At 45.2% G+C, this 6,481-nt stretch overlaps 1 long non-coding RNA gene across 2 annotated transcripts in view; it reads left to right on the forward strand.

Moving 5' to 3' along the window:
- The window catches only part of LOC140715864 (uncharacterized), a 35,952-nt gene extending 30,557 nt beyond the window's left edge, over positions 1-5,395 (forward strand). For both annotated transcript variants that reach the window (XR_012096197.1, XR_012096196.1), the window contains one exon: positions 4,744-5,395. This is a non-coding gene — a long non-coding RNA (uncharacterized lncRNA). The remainder of the gene's footprint in view (positions 1-4,743) is intronic.
- The last annotated feature ends 1,086 nt before the right edge of the window (positions 5,396-6,481 follow it).

Genomic DNA, 6,481 nt, shown 5'->3' on the forward strand with positions numbered 1-6,481 from the left:
CATCCAGCTTGTTTGTACGTGTTGATACATTATATTCAGTTGTTAATTAATAAATAACATTAAGCATTTAATTATTTTTTATTATTACCATCTTGAAATATACTTTAAAATATATCAACAAGTTACATGAAGATTCCTGTAAAATTGGATCCTGTAACCTGAGGATCTCCTACCCTTCTGTTTAAAAGTTACGCAGACATAAGAGTTCAAAAGGAAGGTGTGGTGTGGAGGCATGGCTTATTTGGCTGGTCCAAATCTGCTTCCGTCATGTTGACTGTGATGGGTCAGTTTAAAAACTGCAGCCACTCTTCCCATTGCGTGCCACGGAACTTAGTGTCCAGTTTCAGACACCTCAGGGGTATAAAGTGTACCTCGTGCGCAAGGTTCGCTCTCACTGGTTCAATAATTCCCTTTATATAACCATATAACCATATAACCATATAACAATCACAGCACGGAAACAGGCCATTCCGGCCCTCCTAGTCCGTGCCGAACTCTTAATCTCACCTAGTCCCACCTACCCGCACTCAGCCCATAACCCTCCACTCCTTTCCTATCCATATACCTATCCAATTTTACCTTAAATGACACAACTGATCTGGCCTCTACTACTTCTACAGGAAGCTCATTCCACACAGCTATCACTCTCTGAGTAAAGAAATACCCCCTCGTGTTTCCCTTAAACTTTTGCCCCCTAACTCTCAAATCATGTCCTCTCGTTTGAATCTCCCCTACTCTCAATGGAAACAGCCTATTCACGTCAACTCTATCTATCCCTCTCAACATTTTAAATACCTCGATCAAATCCCCCCTCAACCTTCTACGCTCCAATGAATAGAGACCTAACTTGTTCAACCTTTCTCTGTAACTTAAGTGCTGAAACCCTGGTAACATCCTAGTAAATCGTCTCTGCACTCTCTCTAATTTATTGATATCTTTCCTATAATTCGGTGACCAGAACTGTACACAATATTCCAAATTTGGCCTTACCAATGCCTTGTACAATTTTAACATTACATCCCAACTTCTGTACTCAATGCTCTGATTTATAAAGGCCAGCGTTCCAAAAGCCTTCTTCACCACCCTATCTACATGAGACTCCACCTTCAGGGAACTATGCACTGTTATTCCTAGATCTCTCTGTTCCACTGCATTCCTCAATGCCCTACCATTTACCCTGTATGTTCTATTTGGATTATTCCTGCCAAAATGTAGAACCTCACACTTCTCAGCATTAAACTCCATCTGCCAACGTTCAGCCCATTCTTCTAACCGGCATAAATCTCCCTGCAAGCTTTGAAAACCCACCTCATTATCCACAACACCTCCTACCTTAGTATCATCAGCATACTTACTAATCCAATTTACCACCCCATCATCCAGATCATTTATGTATATTACAAACAACATTGGGCCCAAAACAGATCCCTGAGGCACCCCGCTAGTCACCGGCCTCCATCCCGATAAACAATTATCCACCACTACTCTCTGGCATCTCCCATCTAGCCACTGTTGAATCCATTTTATTACTCCAGCACTAATACCTAACGACTGAACCTTCTTAACTAACCTTCCATGTGGAACTTTGTCAAAGGCCTTGCTGAAGTCCATATAGACTACATCCACTGCCTTACCCTCGTCAACATTCCTCGTAACTACTTCAAAAAATTCAATAAGGTTTGTCAAACATGACCTTCCACGCACAAATCCATGCTGGCTACTCCTAATCAGATCCTGTCTATCCAGATAATTATAAATACTATCTCTAAGAATACTTTCCATTAATTTACCCACCACTGATGTCAAACTGACAGGTCTATAATTGCCAGGCTTACTTCTAGAACCCTTTTTAAACAATGGAACCACATGAGCAATACGCCAATCCTCCGGCACAATCCCTGTTTCTAATGACATCTGAAAGATCTCCGTCAGAGCTCCTGCTATCTCTACACAAACTTCCCTCAAGGTCCTGGGGAATATCCGGTCAGGACCCGGAGATTTATCCACTTTTAAATTTCTTAAAAGCGCCAGTACTTCCACCTCTTTAATTGTCATAGGTTCCATAACTTCCTTACTTGTTTCCCACACCTTACACCATTCGATATCCTTCTCCTTAGTGAATACCGAAGAGAAGAAATCGTTCAAAATCTCTCCCATCTCCCTCGGCTCCACACATAGCTGACCACCCTGATTCTCTAAGGGACCAATTTTATCCCTCACTATCCTCTTGCTTTTAATATAACTGTAGAAGCCTTTCGGATTTACTTCCACCTTATTTGCCAAACCAAACTCGTAACTTCTTTTAGCTTTTCTAATCTCTTTCTTAAGTTTCCTTTTACATTCTTTATATTCCTCGAGCAATTCCTTTACTCCATGCTGCCTATATCTATTGTAGACATCCCTCTTTTTTCGAACCAAGTTTCTAATATCCCTTGAAAACCATGGCGCTTTCAAACCTTTAATCTTTCCTTTCAACCGAACAGGAACATAAAGATTCTGTACCCTCATAATTTCACCCTTAAATGACCTCCATTTCTCTATTACATCCTTCCCATAAAACAACTTGACCCATTCCACTCTCTCTAAATCCCTGCGCATCTCCTCAAAGTTAGCCTTTCTCCAATCAAAAATCTCAACTCTAGGTCCAGTCCTGTCCTTCTCCATAATTATATTGAAGCTAATGCTATTGTGATCACTGGACCCGAAGTGCTCCCCAACACATACATCTGTCAGCTGACCTATCGCATTCCCTAACAGGAGATCCAACACTGCCCCATCTCTAGTCGGTACTTCTATGTATTGTTGCAAAAAGCTATCCTGCACACATTTCACAAACTCTAAACCATCCAGCCCTTTTACAGAATGAGCTTCCCAATCTATGTGTGGAAAATTAAAATCTCCCACAATCACCACCTTGTGTTTACTACAAATATCTGCTATCTCCTTACACATTTGCTCTTCCAACTCACGCTCCCCATTAGGTGGCCTATAATACACTCCTATCAGTGTTACTACACCTTTCCCATTCCTCAATTCCACCCAAATAGCCTCCCTAGAGGAGCTCTGTAATCTATCCTTCCAAAGCACCGCCATAAGATTTTCTCGGACAAGCAATGCAACACCTCCTCCTCTGGCCCCTCCTACTCTATCACACCTGAAGCAACTAAATCCAGGAATATTTAGTTGCCAATCACACCCTTCCTGCAACCATGTTTCACTAATAGCTACAACATCATAATTCCATGTATCAATCCACACTTTAAGCTCATCCACCTTTCTTACAATGCTCCTAGCATTAAAATAGATACATTTAAGATACTCTCCACCTCCTCCTCTCTTTTCATCCCTAGCAATGCATTCAAATTTATTATCCTTTTCTTTCTTCTCCCCTACAACTTCGGGCTGAGCGCATCCCTCCTCCATCACCTGCCTGTCCTCCCTCACACACGGTCTACTTACTTGCTCTACTGGTGAACTAACCTCCTCTCCCATAGTTTCCTCAAATTGATTTCCGCCCCCCCATCTTACTAGTTTAAAGTCTGCCCCGTAGCCCTAGCAAACCTCCCCGCTAGGATATTGGTCCCCCCAGGATTCAAGTGTAACCCGTCCTTCTTGAACAGGTCACGCCTGCCCCAGAAGAGGTCCCAATGATCCAGAAACTTGAATCCCTGCCCCCTGCTCCAATCCCTCAACCACGCATTCATCCTCCACCTAATTCCATTCCTACTCTCACTGTCGCGTGGTACAGGCAGTAATCCCGAGATTACTACCTTTGCGGTCCTTCTTCTTAACTGCCTTCCTAACTCCCTATACTCTCGTTTCAGGACCTCTTCCCCTTTCCTACCTATGTCATTGGTACCTACATGTACCACGACCTCTGGCTCCTCACCCTCCCACTTCAGGATATCTTGGACGCGATCAGAAACGTCCCGGACCCTGGCACCAGGGAGGCAAACTACCATCCGGGACTCCCGATCACCTCCACAGAACCGCCTGTCTGAACCCCTGACTATCGAGTCCCCTATTACTATGGTCCTCTTTCTTCTATCCCTACCCTTCTGAGCTACAGGGCCGTCCTCTGTGCCGGAGGCCCGGCCACTGTCACTTCCTCCAGGTAGGCTGTCCCCCCCAACAGTACTCAAACATGAGTACTTATTGTCAAGGGGTACAGCCACTGGGGTACTCTCTAGTACCTGCCCCTTCCCCTTCCTGATCGTGACCCACCTATCTGCCTCCCGTGGCCCCGGAGTGACCACCTGCCTGTAACTCCTCTCTATCACCTCCTCACTCTCCCTGACCAGGCGAAGGTCATCGAGCTGCAGCTCCAGTTCCCTAATTCGGTCCCTCAGGAGCTGCAGTTCGACACACCTGGCGCAGATGTGGACGTCCGGGAGGCTCGGAGACTCCAGGATCTCCCACATCCGACACCGAGAACAACAAGCTGCCCTCACACTCATACCTCCCGAATAACTGAAAATAACAAGAACTAAAAGATAAGCCTACTGTGCCCTCTTCCGCCTAAGCCCTCTGAGCCCAAGCCCTACACTCTGCTCCCGACTCACTCCGCTGCCCGCAAACGAAGCTGCCCGCTGCTTAAGGCTGCGTTCTTTTTATATCTTCCCTCCTTCCCAGGCCTCCTTCACGCGCCTGCGCAGTCCCGCCTCTCAGAACTCCGATCTGAGAAGCAATTTAATATCAGAGGATGTAAGCAGTAATACAACTTGAAATTCTTACTCTCCGCAGACGTCCTCGAAACAGAAGAAAAACCCCGAAGAGTGAATGACAGCAAAATGTTGGAACCCCAAAGCCCCCTGCTCCCCCTTCCACGCACAAGCAACAGCCAAGCATCAACCCTCCCCCTCTTTTTCCAGCAGGAGGCTTCAGCACCCACCACTTACCGTGCAATCGACAGCGAAGCCCCCCAAAGACAAACTACAGTCCATCAAACACTACTGTTCACCCCAACAGTTCGACATCCCTCAGGCTCGTCCTCTCTCACTCACAAGGGAGAGAGATATCACTCCTTCCACAGCGAGAGGGGAGGCAAGCAGTCGCTGTTTTGACGTTACGGTCTGTAGTGCCGCTTTTATTTCGGGTTCCTCCGACTCGAGTTCCTTTCGCTCGCCAACATGAGAGCGAGAGATCACCTGAGTACTGAGGCCTATGACAGCTGCACTCGCTGACTCTCAGGCTCATAGGGCCTCACTAGGCCGGGCACCGGAGATATCGAAAACGCGGCCGATTGGTGAGCTGTCGGGAAGGTATGCTCCGCACACACTTTTAGCTAAGTGGCTGTTTGTGGAATATTTGCTTCTGTAGTTTGTGTAACTTGGGGGAACTTAAATGTTTGTTTGAATTTTTCTTACTGTTTGTAAATAAATGATCAGTATACTTATTCACAGTCAGTGTTTTCTGTCTCACTCGCCAAACCCGCGATCTTGCTTCAGCATTACAGAAGGTATCTTATGGAACCAATTTTAAGATTAATTGCTTTTTCTGTGCCCCTTCTTCCCTTTCTTCCATGGTCCTATCAGATTACTTAATCTTCAGCCCTTTATCTTTTCCACCTATCGCCTCCCAGCTACTTACTTCATCCCTCCCTTCCCCCACCCACCCACCATTGCCCTCACCAGGTCTCACCTCTCACCGGCCAGCTTGTACTCCTCTCCATCCCCCAACATTGCTTATTTCTGTTGTATGCGCAATTTGTTTTCTTTCTCTCTGCACATTGAGCGTTCGACGATCTTTCTTTTTATTGGGTGCTTTGTTTCATGGCTGCCTGTGAGGAGACAAATCTCAAGGCTGCATCACACACAAACCTCTGGAGGAACTCAGCAGGCCAGGCAACATCTATGGAAAAGGGTAAAGAGACGACATTGCAGGCTGAGACCCTTCATCAGGAACTTGCTTCTTCAGGTTGAATATACAAATGTTTGTAGTACACATACTGCGATAATAAATGTGCTTTGAACTTCAAACCTTTTTTATTCTGGCATCTTCCCCCTTCCTTTCCAGTCTTGATGAAGGGTCTTGGCTTGAAATGTTGGCTGTATATTCATTTCTATAGATGTTGCCTGACCTGCTGAGTTCCTCCAGCATTTTGTGTGCTTTGTTCTGGATTTCCAGCATCTGCAGAATCTCAGGTGAGTTTTTATTTTGCTTTCTGAAGTTAAAAGTCAGTGCAAAAGGCCAAGACTGAAAAGAGGGAAGATCCCGATTTCTCTGACAGACATCATAAGGGCTGTACCAATATCAGAAATCCACAGAAAGTTGTACAATGTTGATGCTGGAAAAACTGCATGTGTGGAATAACGCTAGGACAACATGGGTACAAAAAATGAAAATGCAACCATTTGAAAATGAAAGTGAAAGTTAACGATATGACATTTATTACCATAAACATGGGCTCAGCCACTGACTGCTTGATCCCAGCAGAACAGTGGACAACAAACAATTTAATGAAATGCCACGAACTGAAAGA

The sequence above is a fragment of the Hemitrygon akajei genome, chromosome 24 (genome assembly GCF_048418815.1).
Source record: "Hemitrygon akajei chromosome 24, sHemAka1.3, whole genome shotgun sequence".
Taxonomy (NCBI): domain Eukaryota; kingdom Metazoa; phylum Chordata; class Chondrichthyes; order Myliobatiformes; family Dasyatidae; genus Hemitrygon; species Hemitrygon akajei.